Below are 15,455 nucleotides of genomic sequence, written 5' to 3' on the forward strand. Positions count from 1 at the left end.
CCCTTCCCCTGCTTGTGTATGCTATCTCTCTCTCTCTCTCTCTCTGTCAAATAAAATCTTTAAGAAGAAGAAGAAGAGGAGGAGGGAGAAGAAAAAGAAGAAGGAGAAGAAGAAGGAGAAGGAGAAGAAGGAGAAGAAGGAGAAGTAGAAGTAGCAGTAATGTTGGCTCCAGAAAACTGCTATCAGAATTTTTTTTACACCTTTTTCCTGAGACAACCCCCCCCCCCAACATCCCTCTCCCAATGGCTTATGAGCACAAACTCATTTCTTGGGTGAACTCCCCTTGCACCACTGCCCCAAGAGCCTGTCCCCAGGGCGCTAGGACAGACTAGTTTTAATTGGATTGTACACTAGTGTGTGTAGGAGAGTATTGACTAGGAACCTCTTATGAAAGGATCCTATGAGTGACAGAGACGCAGCTTTCACCAGCTGGAGGAAAGACATGTGGGAGGGGGTATCTGTTGACCAGTATGACAGAAAAGTCCGGTGGGCCTATCTGGTCAATATGACTGGATCCAGATACTCGAAAGACGTTGTCAGAAAGTATGTCATGCTTCATCTCTTGACATTACTGCCTTCTGTTTTATTTCCATTTCCCAAGAAACTACCCTCCTCATGGTGACCCCTGGTCACAGCTTGGCAAAGCAACAGACATAAGGAACTTCTTTCTCAATAGTTCCCACAAAATCCCTGGGCCAGAATTCATAACATCAACTTGAGCAAGGTGACCAACCCCATACAAGTCACTGAGGCCAAAGAGATGGAATATGCTATTTGGCCGGGCCCAGGGGACACGTCAGTCTTGGAGCTAAGATGTATAGACTTTGGGGGAGCAGGTCAGTAACAGCTCCCACCTGAATTCGTGGATTGAATGGGTGATGAGTAGTTTGTCAAAGAAAAAACACAGTGCTAAGATTAAAAGAAGCAGGAGTGGATGGTAGAGAAGCAAAATCTTCCAGGGGATCCAGGAGAGGGGGGCCTGGGTTACGTGGACAACGAGGAGGTCTCCAGGGCAATGGAGCAGGCCCTGAAAATGGGAGGAAAGATGTGAACGTCTAAGCAGCTCATCCTCTCAGAGTTCTAGCCCTGTGTGCTTATCATCAAGTGATCACCACATCCCATCAGCTTTTCAAAACAGTCTCTAGAATGGCTATGATTCATTTTCTTTATAACACTTTTGAAGAGTTTGCATTTTCAGAATGTGAACCAAGAACTGGGGTTAAAGCCAGACAAACAGCCACCCGACCTCGCTGCTGCCCTGTCCTGGACAAGCTGTCATGGACAAGGAGGAGGGCAGAGAGCTGGTTTATGAGCTCCATGTGCTTAAGGAGCCTTGTTTCTCAAAGTGTGCTACAAGGTTGGGTAATTAAAACAAAAAAGAATCTTAAAATGCACAAGGTCTGTTGATGAGATCACTGTGCAGGTCCTCACCAAAGTTGGCGACCCTGAAAAAGTGGCCCTCCATTCCTAACTCGGGCCGTCTCATCTGCTGATCTGTCCTCAATCCCGGCCAGTTTTTTTCGGTTCCTTCCCCAGTTACAAATTGCCTTCTGATGACGAACTTCTCAAAGGCTTCTGGAAAAAAAAAGCTGAATCAATTATAGCCACTGGTCCCTTTTATCTACGGCTTTATTTCAAGAACTTCTGACAGGTTCAAGAGACACAATTTTACTCCCTCCAAAGGCACGCTGGCCTGTTCCATTCAAGCTCTCCCTGTCCAGCTGCTTTAGAAGATGAGAGATTCAGTTGGCTTCATTCGTCTGGGCCTCCTTACAGAGAAGTTGTATCATTAGTCTGTGACTCCCGAGGACAAGCCAGCATTCTTCGGCAGCGTACAATAAATGTGGCTTACATTAAAAATAGAGCAAAGTTCTGACCTGTTTGGCCACAGCTCTACAAAGCCTGCTTTTAAGGATGAAGCGGTTCTGCACCGAATTGGCAGGAGAGCCAAGAATATTGGTCCTTAACCCCAGTCGGACATTGAAATCATTCAAAGAGGTTTTTTAAAATAGCCATGCCTGAGCCTCATCTCAAACCAACAGAATACAAATCTCTGAGGTTGGGGCCTAAGTTCTGGGATTTTCTTTTCAACGTGCAGCCAAGAACTCCAGCATGGAAGATGCCGGGATTCTCAGGGCATCAGTGCAGGACATCATTTCTGATTTGTCCGGAGGCTGGTGTCACCCAGGAAAAGACATCTGCAAGCATCCTAGGAACTGTGTGTCCCATTCATTGTGTCTCGAGTACCTGAGGATGACAAGCTTATTTATTAAAGGATCCTGAGGTCAGCTTTAAAGGAGGCCAAATCTCCTGTGCTTAGGAGAAAAAAAACTCCATCTAGTCACAAAGGAAGACAGTGACTGATAAAGGAAGTGTGTCACCTAAGCTATAAAATATCAGACCATTAGGGTACAGTTGGCAAAATTTTGCAATGACAGCATGTCAGGGCCTGGGTGTTTATTCGTCTCAGGCTCTGACACTTAACTTGCTATGTGACCTTGGATCGATCTATTAACCTCGCTTGTCAAGTTTACCCACTTGAGGACTGGGCATGGCCTTCTTGGCACTTAAAAGATCCTCTCTATAGAAATAAAAGGCATTAGCCCTCATCTAAAAGTAGCTTTTGACCTATAACAGCTGGATGAAAAAAAAAACAGGAAGTTTTTCATCTAAGGACTTCTTTTTCAAAGAAATTGTTAATGGTCAAGAGAGGGGCAAGTCCTCCCAATAAATTCTGACTCTACCCTCTCCCCATTGCTTTAATTCACTATTCACAGAAATAAGGGGCGACGAAAGTACTAAAAACGTACCAAACTAGGCAAAGGGCCTGTTCAAACTCCCTCAGTATGCTGAAGATAAATGCCTTCAAGATGAAGTCGATCAGAGCTACTCAGAACTGAAATACATTCAGGCTAAGCGAGAGATGCAGAAGTCTCAACCATCTGATGAAAAGCATAAAAACCCACAAGCCTTACAAGACCACCCCAGATCTACAGATATATTCATGTGTCATCAAAATTTCTCTTTTGTTGCAGAGAAACAGGAAATCATGATAGAAAGGGAGGTGGAAGAGATGTTATTCACCGTTATAAGGCCACTTGAAAAAAAATTGATGCATAAAATTTGAACAACATCTAGTGAGAAAGGCTGGACTCGGAGCTGATGGGCCAACACAGCTGGGCGTTCATTCTCTCAACATCTTCAGTACTTCTGGGTCAAGTGGCTGGGAAGGTGGACTTAGACTCTGCATATGGCCCCCATGGTCACAAGGACAGAACTTGGGAAGCAAGCTGATTCACTCTTCCTACACTCGGGACCTGGCCCTAGAGGGCAATGGTATTTGATTCTGGAGGGCACAGTGGGGTTCTGTCCATGGGCAGACAGCTGAGAGGGAACACAGGCGATTTACCTCCCCATGTCAAGTGTGTTGGGGCAAGTACTGAGATGTTGACATCGAGTCTTGGAGGACCATCTACCTTCTAGATTTATTCCCATCAAAATGGTCCATGCCTTCCTTCCTTTTTCTGCTCATTCTTTCAGAAAACATACTGTATTCTATTGTGTGCTTGACTTAATGCTAGGTATGGTGGCTGCAGAGCTTAACAATAAATCTCCCTCATTGAAGGGGTGTGTAAGACTTACGATGAAGGAATGCATAGGGAACAATGGGCAATGGGAGGGAACCTAACCCAGATTTTAGGGTATAGTCAGGAAGAACCTTATGGGAGAGTCCACTAAGCTGAAATGAATTACCCAGTGAAATTAATAACCCAAGGAAAAAATTAGGGAGATTGCATTCCAGACAGAGGGAAGAATTTATGCAAAGCTCAGGAGATGCCCATTGATCAGGAAGTGTTTGGAGCATTCCCATATGGCTGGAGTGTGAAGAATTTGAAGAACAAAGGGGAAAGTCCGTCTGTAGCAGCAAGAGGGGTAGAGCAGATCGGGAAGGGTTTTGCACGCCTGGTAAGGAGTTTGGATTTTACACTGAAGATAACGTGGAGCCACAAAAGGTTTTTAAAGAGGGTTGTAAATAGATAAGAGCAACAGAGGGAAGGATGGATTGGTAGACAGAGAAAATGGAAATGAGGCCAGTTAGGAATGCTGATTACAGTAAAACTGCAGAAATCCAGGTGCACCAGGACAGGAGTGAGGGGCGGATGGGGGCGGGGGGCTGGGGAGAGCAGAAGCCTCAGTGAATCCCTGGGGGTGAAGAGTCCGAGAGCAAGCAGGGCTGAGATGCGCCCCGGTTCTGCATGGGGTGACTGGGGGCCCATGTGAGAGGGAAACCACGGAGCAAAAGTGCATCTGGGGAGAGGACAGTGAGTTCAGTTTCAGTATTATTTGCAAGCTGGGTCCCATCAGCAGGTGACCCGGTGAATCCGGGGCTGGGAAGAGAGTTCTCACCAGCCGTAGAAACACAGGAGGGAGGAAGATGCAATCGCTGGCAGAGAGCCTGTCCGTGAGATTAGAACAGGGTCAAGGCCGGATTCTCCCTTCAGGAACATACAGGTTGACAGCGATGAAATCGGTAAAGACTAACAAGGAACTTTAAACCCCTCAAATGCATAGACAGAATGTAGCAGTGTGGGCTACCATCTACTGAACACTTGGTGGGTGACAGGCCGTGCGTGACGGTGCGTGAGTGATCTCATTTCATCCTCCAGCAATCGGGGAGGAGTTTCCCATTATTACCCTCATTTTTCAGATAAGCAAACCTAGATTGATAGAGGTTAAGAAACCTGCCCAGGGTAATACATTAGTAAGTTCCAGGTTCGGAACGTAGCCCCATCAGAGTACAGAACATGAACCTTTAACTAATGTGCCCCAATCTAATACCATACACTATTTGCAAAAAAAAAAAAAAAGAAAAAAGAAAAGAAAAGAAAAAAGAATGAACTTTTCTTTTCCTCCACTCTTTTTTTTTTAAAGCTTTTTTTGTTTTAAGATTTTATTTATTTATTTGACAGAGACAGCCAGCGAGAGAGGGAACACAAGCAGGGGGAGTGGGAGAGGAAGAAGCAGGCTCCTAGCGGAGGAGCCTGATGTGGGGCTCGATCCCAGAACGCCGGGATCACGCCCTGAGCCGAAGGCAGACGCTTAACGACTGAGCCACCCAGGCGCCCCTCTTTTCCTCTGCTCTTTACCAAGGTGAGAGGTGAAACTGAAAAACACATATTAGAAGCAGAGACAATGATTCCAGGCCTAGGAGAAGCATGAAGAAAGATGGGGTTTACTCAAATCATGTCACACGCCGTCTCCGCCTCACCCGGGCTGTGCTGGGGGCAAAAAGGGATCCTGGCGGACAGAGAGATGTGTTAGTCCGGCGCTGCCTTCCTGCCTCCGACAGGCACACGCTTTCTGCAGGGTGGCTGGGCCAGGCACCGAGATGCTGGAAAACAACAGACTTTCACGGCAGAGTGGAACTTTGCCAAAAAAGTGTTATTTTCTTCAGCAAACCATCAAAAAAAAGAAAGTGTCATTCACTTGTTTGACATCAGATAAGATGGTTCTCACACTTTTTTTCTTTCTTTCTTTCTTCCTTCCCCCTTCTGGAAATCTGTATCTGCACAGGGCAGTCTGGCCTGGGGCCTGGTTTTGTTTTCCAGGATTTGCAGTGTTTTACGCAGGCGCAGCAGGAGCCCAACCGCCTCTCTGAGATGGGGCCTTGAGGGAGACCGTCCCGGGAGCGCCTTCCACAGAACCCCACCGAACCCCACAGAACGCCACCAAGGGCTGTGCTGCCTCTCTGATTTCACACAGCTGACCAGATCGCAGCATTGCAGAGACCAACTTTTTTAAGGCGAGTGATTTTCTTCACTAAACTCAAGACTGGCAAGCCTCTCTCTCTCTCTCTCTCTCTCCCCCCTCTCTGTCTCTCTTGCGTGGGTGTGCATGTGCACACACACACACACACACACACACACACCCGTCTTCATTTCCAGCAGTATCTTACTGGCTTGGTGAAGAGTGCAGTGAAGCAGAAAGCAAATTCAGGAAGTGACAGACGACACAAGCATTTGTCCAATTAGCAATAAGAAAATCACAAGCAGCAGTGGTGACCACTCATGTTGAACAGCCAGCTCAGCAAAGGGCCTGGCTCCGCGTCTCTCTGATCTAATTAGGACCATTCGAGCCACGACTGACCAGCTTTTCCCTGCATTTTTAGTAGACTGCAGAGCCTGTGCTCTCCTGGGCGTTAATGAGGAACATGAAGCCATCAGTAGTTTTGATGAAGCCAGAGACTTGCGCTGTTTAGATGGACCCTATTTCATCCGTTCTAAGACATGCCTTTTTCCTCCCACATTTTAACATCTTTAAAATCAAAATGTGCCTTAGAATCAAGGCAATCATGGTATAGTTGTCATTGCCTCTGCGTGGCAAACTTGGTCACAGCTGTTTATATTGTCATCTGAATTTCAGCTGAGTCCAATACGTGGTTGCAACGACGACGGGTGTGGAGGTTCAATGCCATTTAAAAGGCTCTCGAAAGATTAGCCTGCATTTTGGCATTCGAATAATGAGCTATTGTGTATGCATAAAGAAACAGAGGAGTGGGGCGTAAATTGACATTTGTGAAGCAAATATTTGTTGTTATAGGAACAACTGCAATTCCATACTGTCTCACAAGGCAACAAGCAACTGCTTTCAAGACCTAAAAAAGGAAGAAATCCACAAGAAATGAAGCAATTCTCTTTGCCCCAAGCCAAGCAATGCAACTGGAAGCTGGAGTAATTGCAGAATCCCTCAGAAGAGATGAAAGAAATTTCAAAGCAGTGAGGGGTTGGTGTTACAGACCGAGGGCCACTTGCAACCACTGTTAGGACATTATGTCAGAGTTTAAAGTAATTTTTTTTTATCTTAGAAGTTCATAAAATAATGGTGAATCTTATACTCTATTGTTTCTTAGGTTTGATGAAATCTAGTATGTCCAGAATAACTTTCACCCAAGAAAAACCACAGCTACCCTTTATAATGCTTGAGAATTTGCCAAGAGCAAGCCCACATTTCATGAGACAGTAGCCACTTGCAGACTTCAACTTGAAACAGACCTGGGTCCGAGTCCCCAAAGGCATCAGCCACCCTGTAGCAGATGTCATTGTTTGACATCTCGTCCCCTCTTTTCCCATCTGACAGAACTCTGAGTTGATTCCAACCTTAGGGGGCCCTGGACTCCAGAGGAGCCTTGGTTCTTCTCCACCCCAAGGAATCTTCATTAATCAATCCCAACATGATGATCTCTTTCCCATTGGGTATTTTATTTTATTTTTAAAGATTTTATTTATTAATTTGACAGAGAGAGAGAGAGACAGCCAGAGAGAGAGGGAACACAAGCAGGGGGAATGGGAGAGGAAGAAGCAGGCTTCCAGCGGAGGAGCCTGATGCAGGGCTCGATCCCATAACGCTGGGATCACTCCCTGAGCCGAAGGCAGACGCTTAACGACTGAGCCACCCAGGCGCCCTCCCACTGAGTATTTTAGGGGTAGCAGGTAACCCAGTTTTGACCAGTGAGATATGAAGGAAGGGAAGATGGAGGGTGGGATCTTATAAACAAATATGCAGGAGAAGGAAAAAAAAAAAAAGGTGTCTTTTCCACCTCTGGACTTGATGATGCCTGGAGCTACTGCAGCCATCTTGCAACCATGAGGAGGGAACTGAAAGACTAAGACACACACTGAGGACAGCAGAGACAGAAGATGGAGAAGACCTAAATCCTTGATGACATCACTGAACCACTTTCTTAAGCAAGCCTAAAGACTGATTTCTGTCTAGTTTCACTGGTTATGAGATATCGCACATCTTTATCATTCGATCACCATCAGTAGTTGGATTTTTCTATGATTTGCACCCAAAGTCACGTAACTGATCCACTTCCACCTCCTCACTACTGCCGTGATACCACCTTCCCTTCTATACTTCTTGAAACACAAATAGCAGCTTAAAGCAACACCCATTTATTATTGCACGGCGTCTGAGAGTCGGGAGGCCAAGAATGGCTTATCTGGGTCCTCCACCAGCTGAAATCAATGTGTCAGTCAGAGGTGGGTTCTCATCTGGAGGCTCAACTGGAGAAGGTTCCCCTTCCAAGTTCCCTCAGGTTGATGGCAGAATTTATTTCCTTGTGGCTGTAAAATTCACAGCAGCTTCCTTCTTCAAAGCCAGCACTGGAGATAGCAAGACAGTCTGCTAGGGACATGGAGTCTTATATAATTTAATTGTGGGAGTGACATCACCTTTGCCACAAAGTGTAATGTAATCAGAGGAGCGACAACCCATTAGCTTTAGCATATTCTATTGGTTGGAAGTCAGTCACGGGACTCACCTGCATCAAGGGAAGGGAATTACACAGGGGCATGAACAACAGAAGGCAGGGGTCAAGAGGTCATCTCAGAGCCTGTCAAACTCACACAGTTAGTTAGTGGCTCTCATGGTTCTGGAGGCCTGTTCTAGCTTATTCCAATATCCATTCTCTTTAGTTTAAATATGAAGCTTCAAAAATATAAGACTCAGTTTCTAAAAATGTAGAGCCTTCCAAAAATAGAATATACTGACTGCACAGTCCTAAACTCTCTGTCACTAGAGATGGCTGTGCTTATATGGGACAGTCATTTGAGGTGGGTGTGGCTAAGGGGCTGGAGCGGGGGAGGAAGCTGTTGAGACAGGTGCTTCCAAGGTGCTCCCACCTTGCACTTCTGACTCCTCCAGGCACATCATGGAATCACAGAATGTTAAGGCTGGCGGACTCTCTGAGATGAAACCCCTGCACTTTACAGAGGAGGAAACAGGTTTAGCGAGGTCCACACGTGCTTCAGGCTCATCGAAAGCTGCTGGTGATAGAAAATGAATGGACTTAATACCTGGCTTCAAGAAGCTTATAATCTAACAGGAAGAATGCAGTAAAAATAAACAACACTGGATCTTCATTCCCTTCCCCTTCATTCCATTGTCCACTCCCTGAATAGGGACAAGACTGGAGGAGAGACACGGAGGGATTTCCAGATAGGAGCACCTTCACGAGAAGGCCGCCGTAGCTAGCCACATCACCCGGGAGGGAAGGAGGACTTTTAGGTTCGGTGCAAGGAATTCATCCACCATTTCTTACCTTCAACTCACATTTGCTAATCCTCCTTTTTGAGACAAAAACAAATGACTCAGCCCTAGCACTGCAAGTATTTACTAATGCAGATCAGGGGCCCCTGGGTGGCTCGGTCAGTTAAGCATCTGACTCTTGGTTTTGGCTCAGGTCATGATCTCAGAGTCCTGAGATGAAGCCCCATGTCGGGCTCCATGCTGGGTGTGGAGCCTGCTTAAGATTCTCTCTCTCCCTCTCCCTCTGGCCTTCCTTTCTCTCTCTCTCTCTCTTTCTCTCTCTCTCATAAATAAATCTTTAAAGAAATGATGCAGATCAGTGTGTCACATTAGCCAGGAATTGTGCCCTTGAGTGCAGGTGATGTAACCAACAGGTTTCAAAGCAGAGGGCGAAAACCAAAAGAGGATGGGGTGGTTGAGGGGACAGGACACTAAAAAGAAAATCGGGGCCAAACGGAGAGGAGGCCAGAGCTAGAAGACAGTCTCTTAAGATGTCCTTTCCCTTTTCCAGACAGCAGCTAGACCCACTCCTGCTAAGTTACAAATGTGCTGCGTCCACAATCCTATGAGACTCTTTTCTCCATCAGGCGCTCTAGGCCCAGTGCCCGTGTTACGTAAGTTCTTCAGGGACCTACAAAAATGTTGGAGGGCAAAATATAAAATCATTGGCTCCGAAATGTGAAAAGAAACCAGCAAAATATAAATTAATAAATGTTTATTGCCAAAATATAATATTATTTTAACCTCAATAATTGTTGGATTTAGTATTCATAAAAATTTCATTACATCTAAAAACCACTTGTAAGTTAGTTTTGCTCACCTTGCGAAAACTCCTGAGTAGGCATAATGATTGCCAAGAAATCCTAGTAAATTGTCAATTAAGTAAGTTTCCAGTAGCCAGTAATTTCTAAAGCATCATGTAAAAATCTTTTTATCAATTTACAGCAAAATATGTCTTTTTTAATGCAGGCTTTGGTTCGGGTGCACATGACTACATGTAATGTGTTAAACGAGGTCCGAGACCTGGTACTAACCACAGGAAGAGTCAGCTCTTTACAAAAAAAAAAAACACAAACTGAAAAAGGAAGCTAGATCTCCAGATGACAATAATTGTCCAGGTGAACACTAGGAAGTTTCTAGGGTTTCTCTTGAAGTAGCCTCATGATAAATAAAAAAAAAAAAAAAAAAAGACTAATTAATTTACTCCTTGAACACTTTTATTGAGCATTTTCTATGTGCCAGGCACTATTCTAGACAAAGGGATACAACAGCAAAGAAACTAGGTAAAGCAGCAGATTACGGTGGACCCTGAGAGCTCCCTAAGCCACACTCACCCCACCCCACTGAGGCAGGCCCCGGGGGACCTGACTCACGGAAGAGACGCCTCCAGGATGCCAGGCGAGGCCACCCCTGCTTCCTCAGAGAGAATGAAGAAAATTCGTAGTAGGTGTTGACTTCATGCCAGACTATGCAAAGCACTGTCTAATTCCTTTCCGTTGAACCCTTGACAGCTCCCTGGGGTCTCTTAGTTCTCATATTACCAGCAAGGAAACTGAGGCTCAGAGGGCCTGGCCACCTGCCTGTGACCAGATAGCTAGTGGGCGAGCAGCTCACTTGGGATTCAAGCCCAGGTATGTCTGACCCCAAAACCATCCTCCTGCCCCATGCCACCATTCCTGAGGGGCGGCTAGCCCTGACCATTCACATTTGGGAAGTTCTCCAAGCTGCATGGTGGGTGAGAGCCAGAGACATGGGGCTGTGCCTCTGTCACTAGCAGGTGACGCGGGGCCCCACTAGGCACTGGCTGTGTCAGAGAACCCCCTGCAGCGCTAGCTGTGCTTTGTCTCTGTCCACCTACCAGCCCCTAAAGAAACACCTCTCTAGCCTAGGGCAGGGTTGTCTGGCAGCTGTGGCTGCAACAGTGCTTCTCCTTGGGCTCCAAGCTCCACTGCCCTTCCTGTCCCTGACCAGCACAGGGAACTCCTTTCCTCCCTCTGGGTCCTGTGGGCAGAGACTGGCCTCTCCCTGGAGGCGCTGCTCAGCCAGCCTCTCGTCCTCTCTCCTGCCCAAGCCCACCGCTTTCTCACGGCACTCCTGGGCCTGGCTGTGAGTGCAAAGGGCGGTCAGCCTTCCACTTCAGGTTCTGGCTTCCGTCCCCTAGTTTTTCCAAAGTACGTAAGTATGAGGAAAGAGGCAGCAGTAACTACATTTCTTTTCCTTCTTGTGAAAGAGCTATTCTAGAAAGTTTAGGGGGTTACACACGCCAACATAAACTAATTCTCTCTCTCTCTCTCTCTCTCTCTCTCTCTCTCTCTCGTTGCCTCTCTCTCTCTTCCTCCCTCTCATTTCCTCTCCCTCTCTCTCTGATTCCCTCCCTCTCCTTCTCTTCCTCATTCCTCTCTCTCCCTCTCTCATCCCCTCTCTCTCTCATTTCCTCCCTCTACCTCTCTCTCACCCCTCTCTCTCATTCCCTCCCTCTCCCTCTCTCATTCCTTTTCTCTCTCTCTCTCTCTCTCTCTCTCATTCTCTCCCCCCCACCCGCTGCCTTTCTTAAGCAGACAGACAGGCTAGTCACAGGCTCCATGTCCCTTCTCCTTATCTCTCCGCATTGTGGTTAAAGCCTCCCTTGAAGCTCCATTGCAGGGAGGCCGATCAGGCCGGCCCCTGTGCCTGTCCTGCCAGCTTCTCTTGGGCCTGTGATGATTTTGGACGGGGGACAGAGATGTGGTAGCCAAAGCACAATTTCAAACAATGAGATCCACCAGTTTAAAGAGACCCTACAACCTCATTCTTTTAACCTATTTGGAATTTATTTTTATAAATGATCTTAGGTGAGAGTCCTCTTTCATTTCCTCCCCGACAGACAGCCTGTTGTGCTCCCATTATTTATTAAATAAATCACTCTTCTTCCACTGGGTCGAAATACCACATTTTCATACACAGAATTCTCCTATAAAATGGGATCTATTTCAGAATTGTCCATCTGTGCTCTGATCTCTACAGCTGTCCCTATGCCCGGACCATATTGATCTATTATGGTGGCTGTTTAGTGCTTTAATACCTAGTAAAGTAGACGCTTTCTTGCTATGCTTCTTTCTACACTTTCCCTGGCTGTTCACAGGCATTTTTTTCCTCCATCTGAAATTTAAGATCATCATACTCAATTATCCCCCAAAAGCCTTCATTGGAATTCTAAGTGGAATTGCACTGATGTATTAATAGTGACATAATTGATTTTATATGATACTAACTCCTCCATCCCAGAACATGATACGTTTTTCCATCGATTCAGGTAATTGATACCCTCCCAACCCCCCATTATCAGTCATTTCGTGGGTGCAGGTTCTGTACTTTTCTTATTCGTATTTCAAAATTTTTGTTAGTGTTATAAATGGAATGTTTTCTCATTTCCATTTCTAGATTCTTATTTCTGGTATATAAAAAGCTTGTGTCCAGCATTACCAAATGCTCTTATTTGTTCTAGAAATTTTTAACTCGAATTTCTTGGTTTTTCCAGGTTGAGAATCATATGACCAGTTTCACTCTCTCTTCTCCAATACTTATACATATTATTTTATTATTATTTTGTCTTAGTACATTCAATAGAATTTCCAAAGTAATATTGAATAATAAAAGTAATAGCTGGCATCTTGCTTCTGAATTTCATTGACTTACCTTTATCATTTCAGGACTTAGAGTGATGTTTCCTGTTTTAAAAAATAGTCTTAATCATATCTAAATAGCCCCCTTTTATTGCCATTTATTTAGAAGTGTTTTGTGGGGTTTTTTTGCAGGAATAACTGCTGGGTTGTTTGTTCGTTTTTATGAAATGACTTTTTAGTATTTATTGCTTTGATCATATGGTTTTTCTCTTAATTTGTTGATTTGATAAATTACATTGACAGATTTCCTGATACCCAGCAACTACCCTTGCCTTTCCTATTTGGTTAAAATATACCATTCAGCGGATATTTTGCTGTATTCTTTTACTAATATTTCATTTTTGATTTTTGCAGCTATATCCATAAGTACCGACGGTCTGTATGTCTTACATACTAATTGTGTAACAACTGAGTTTGATATTAACATGAGGCTGGCTTTGCTAAATCAATCTGGGAGATTTCCATCTCTTTTCTATGGTCTGTAAGAGTTTTCAGAGGTCAGAAATTACCTTGGCATTATTTGTTCTTTAAAGGTTAAATATTATTCAACTGTTGAAATCATCTGACCCTGGTGTCTTTTATATTAGTAGTTCTTTAAGCGTTGTTCTAATTTCTTCCATAGTAGTTGTTCTGTTCGAATTACCCACCTCTTCTTGGGTCATCTTCTATTTGTCTGGGAAATCATCATTTTCTTCTAGATCAGGTCAGCAAACACTGCTCATGGGCCAAGTCTGGTCCACCCTCTATTTTTCTACAGCCATTGAGCTAAGAATGCTTTATACATTTTTAAATGGTTATTGAAATACCTACATAATATCCTCGATATTATCCTCTTGAGTTGAAAAGCCTAAAATACTTACTACGACTTCTACAGAGAAAGTTCGCCAAAACCTGTTCTTGATTTTCAAGTAGTTTGCTGATGAATTGCACGGAACATTCTTTTATTGTTTTAATCTCCCTTCTCTGTAGCTCTCTTTTCTTACTCCTCTAATCTTTTATCTTTTTGCTCTCACACTTTTTTTCTTAATTAGGCTCATGAAGAATTTATGTAAACATTATTAATCTTTTCAAAAAATCTAGTTTTTGTATTTATTTATACATTCTACTCGTTTGGCTTTCTATCTCATTAACATTTAACTTTTGGCTGTGTTACTGCGTTTTCATCATTATTTTGGATACCACTAAGAAAATAAAACACTTTCACATAATTTAGGACATAAGGCCTTCTTATCGCTTAGAATGTTATTTTGTACTTATCGGAAGAGGTTTTTTTTTTTTTTTTTTAACTCACAAGGCATAAATTTTAATCATAGTTCTCTTGTGTATCCCTAAAAGGAAATGCAAAATTGCTTAAGAGATTTCTAAGTTGTCTTCTCATTGAGAACCCAGTTCTTTTAAATCCCTGTCCACTCACTCATTAGTGTTACCATTTCCCCCTATAATACTGTCCTCTGTGCTGATGACTCAGCATTGTTTAAAAGGGTGATCGCCCAAATTGCTAATCCTCCTTCCTCAAGTTTTGTTCCTAGGTCTCTCTTACTGGAAGTGTCATTCAAAATATTTCAGACATCAAACAGTATTCACATCCCTTCCTCAAATAGTGCTTAAATGGGTTTTTGGCTGACATGCCAAGGGATTTCAGTAGTGCTACCAGAAAGAACAGTCAAATTCTTACATGCACAGGAAATAACAACAGGACCACACTGCTACACGGTCAAGACAAATTGAGGACACACTCTGATTTCAGAGATGTCAAAATAAAAAATAAAATGGGTCCGAGAATCAGTGAAATATGGTTATCCTCATTTCCTGGCTTATTTTGGTTTATTGGGATTTTTCTTTTCTTTTTAAGATAGGTAACATATTTATTTTTAGTCCTTTTCTGTATTAATGAAGATATTTGAGGCTGTAAATTTTACTATGAGAACAGCTTTTGAGATGAGGTTTAAGTATAAAGCTTTATTTTTATTGCTTTTACATAGATTGTAATTTATAGTTTTTACTTTTGATTGCACCAAGTGTTTTCTATTTATTCTTATTCTCCATGTAGCCATAGTTTGGTTACTCTCCAGTATTAATTTTTTCTTTTGTTTTGTTTTCTCCAGTATTTGTTTTTAATTGTACTGGATCATGACCATACAACTTGCCTTGTAAAATCTCTTTTAAATGTAATAAGATGTCCTTTTTGTAACATATATAACTAATTTTTTTAAGTTTTTATGGACGTACAAGAATGCATAGTTTTTCAAAGAAAATTAAAATTAATTAAACTAAAGTCCACTAAAAATTAAAATCAGTTTCATAACTCTTTCATTCAATTCCTCATTGCCTTATTTTTTTTTTCTACTCCTTATGAAAACTAGAAAATTAAGAAATTTCAGGAACCCTAGAGTTTCTGGTTAATATGGAAACTTAAGTGGGCCAGGGGATTATTTTTGAATCACATGGTCAAGTGGAGGTCAAGGTGCAGCCACGGCCTTAGAATTCAGGCAGCTAGGTCCTCCCCTGTGCTTTCGACTGGGAAGGTCCATGAGGAGAGCTTCTGGGATCCCGGTAACGCACTGGGTGTTTGGGGGATTTTCTATTCACATGCCTGTTCCATTTGTGAAAACTTCATGGTTTTTGTGCACTTCTGTCTATATTTTTTCCAAGTTTTTTTAATGCAACCACGAGATAGTTATTTCATGTCATTTCTTCTTTCCC

Source organism: Ursus maritimus, unplaced genomic scaffold, assembly GCF_017311325.1.
Source record: "Ursus maritimus isolate PB19 unplaced genomic scaffold, ASM1731132v1 scaffold_20, whole genome shotgun sequence".
In the NCBI taxonomy this organism is placed as follows: Eukaryota; Metazoa; Chordata; class Mammalia; order Carnivora; family Ursidae; genus Ursus; species Ursus maritimus.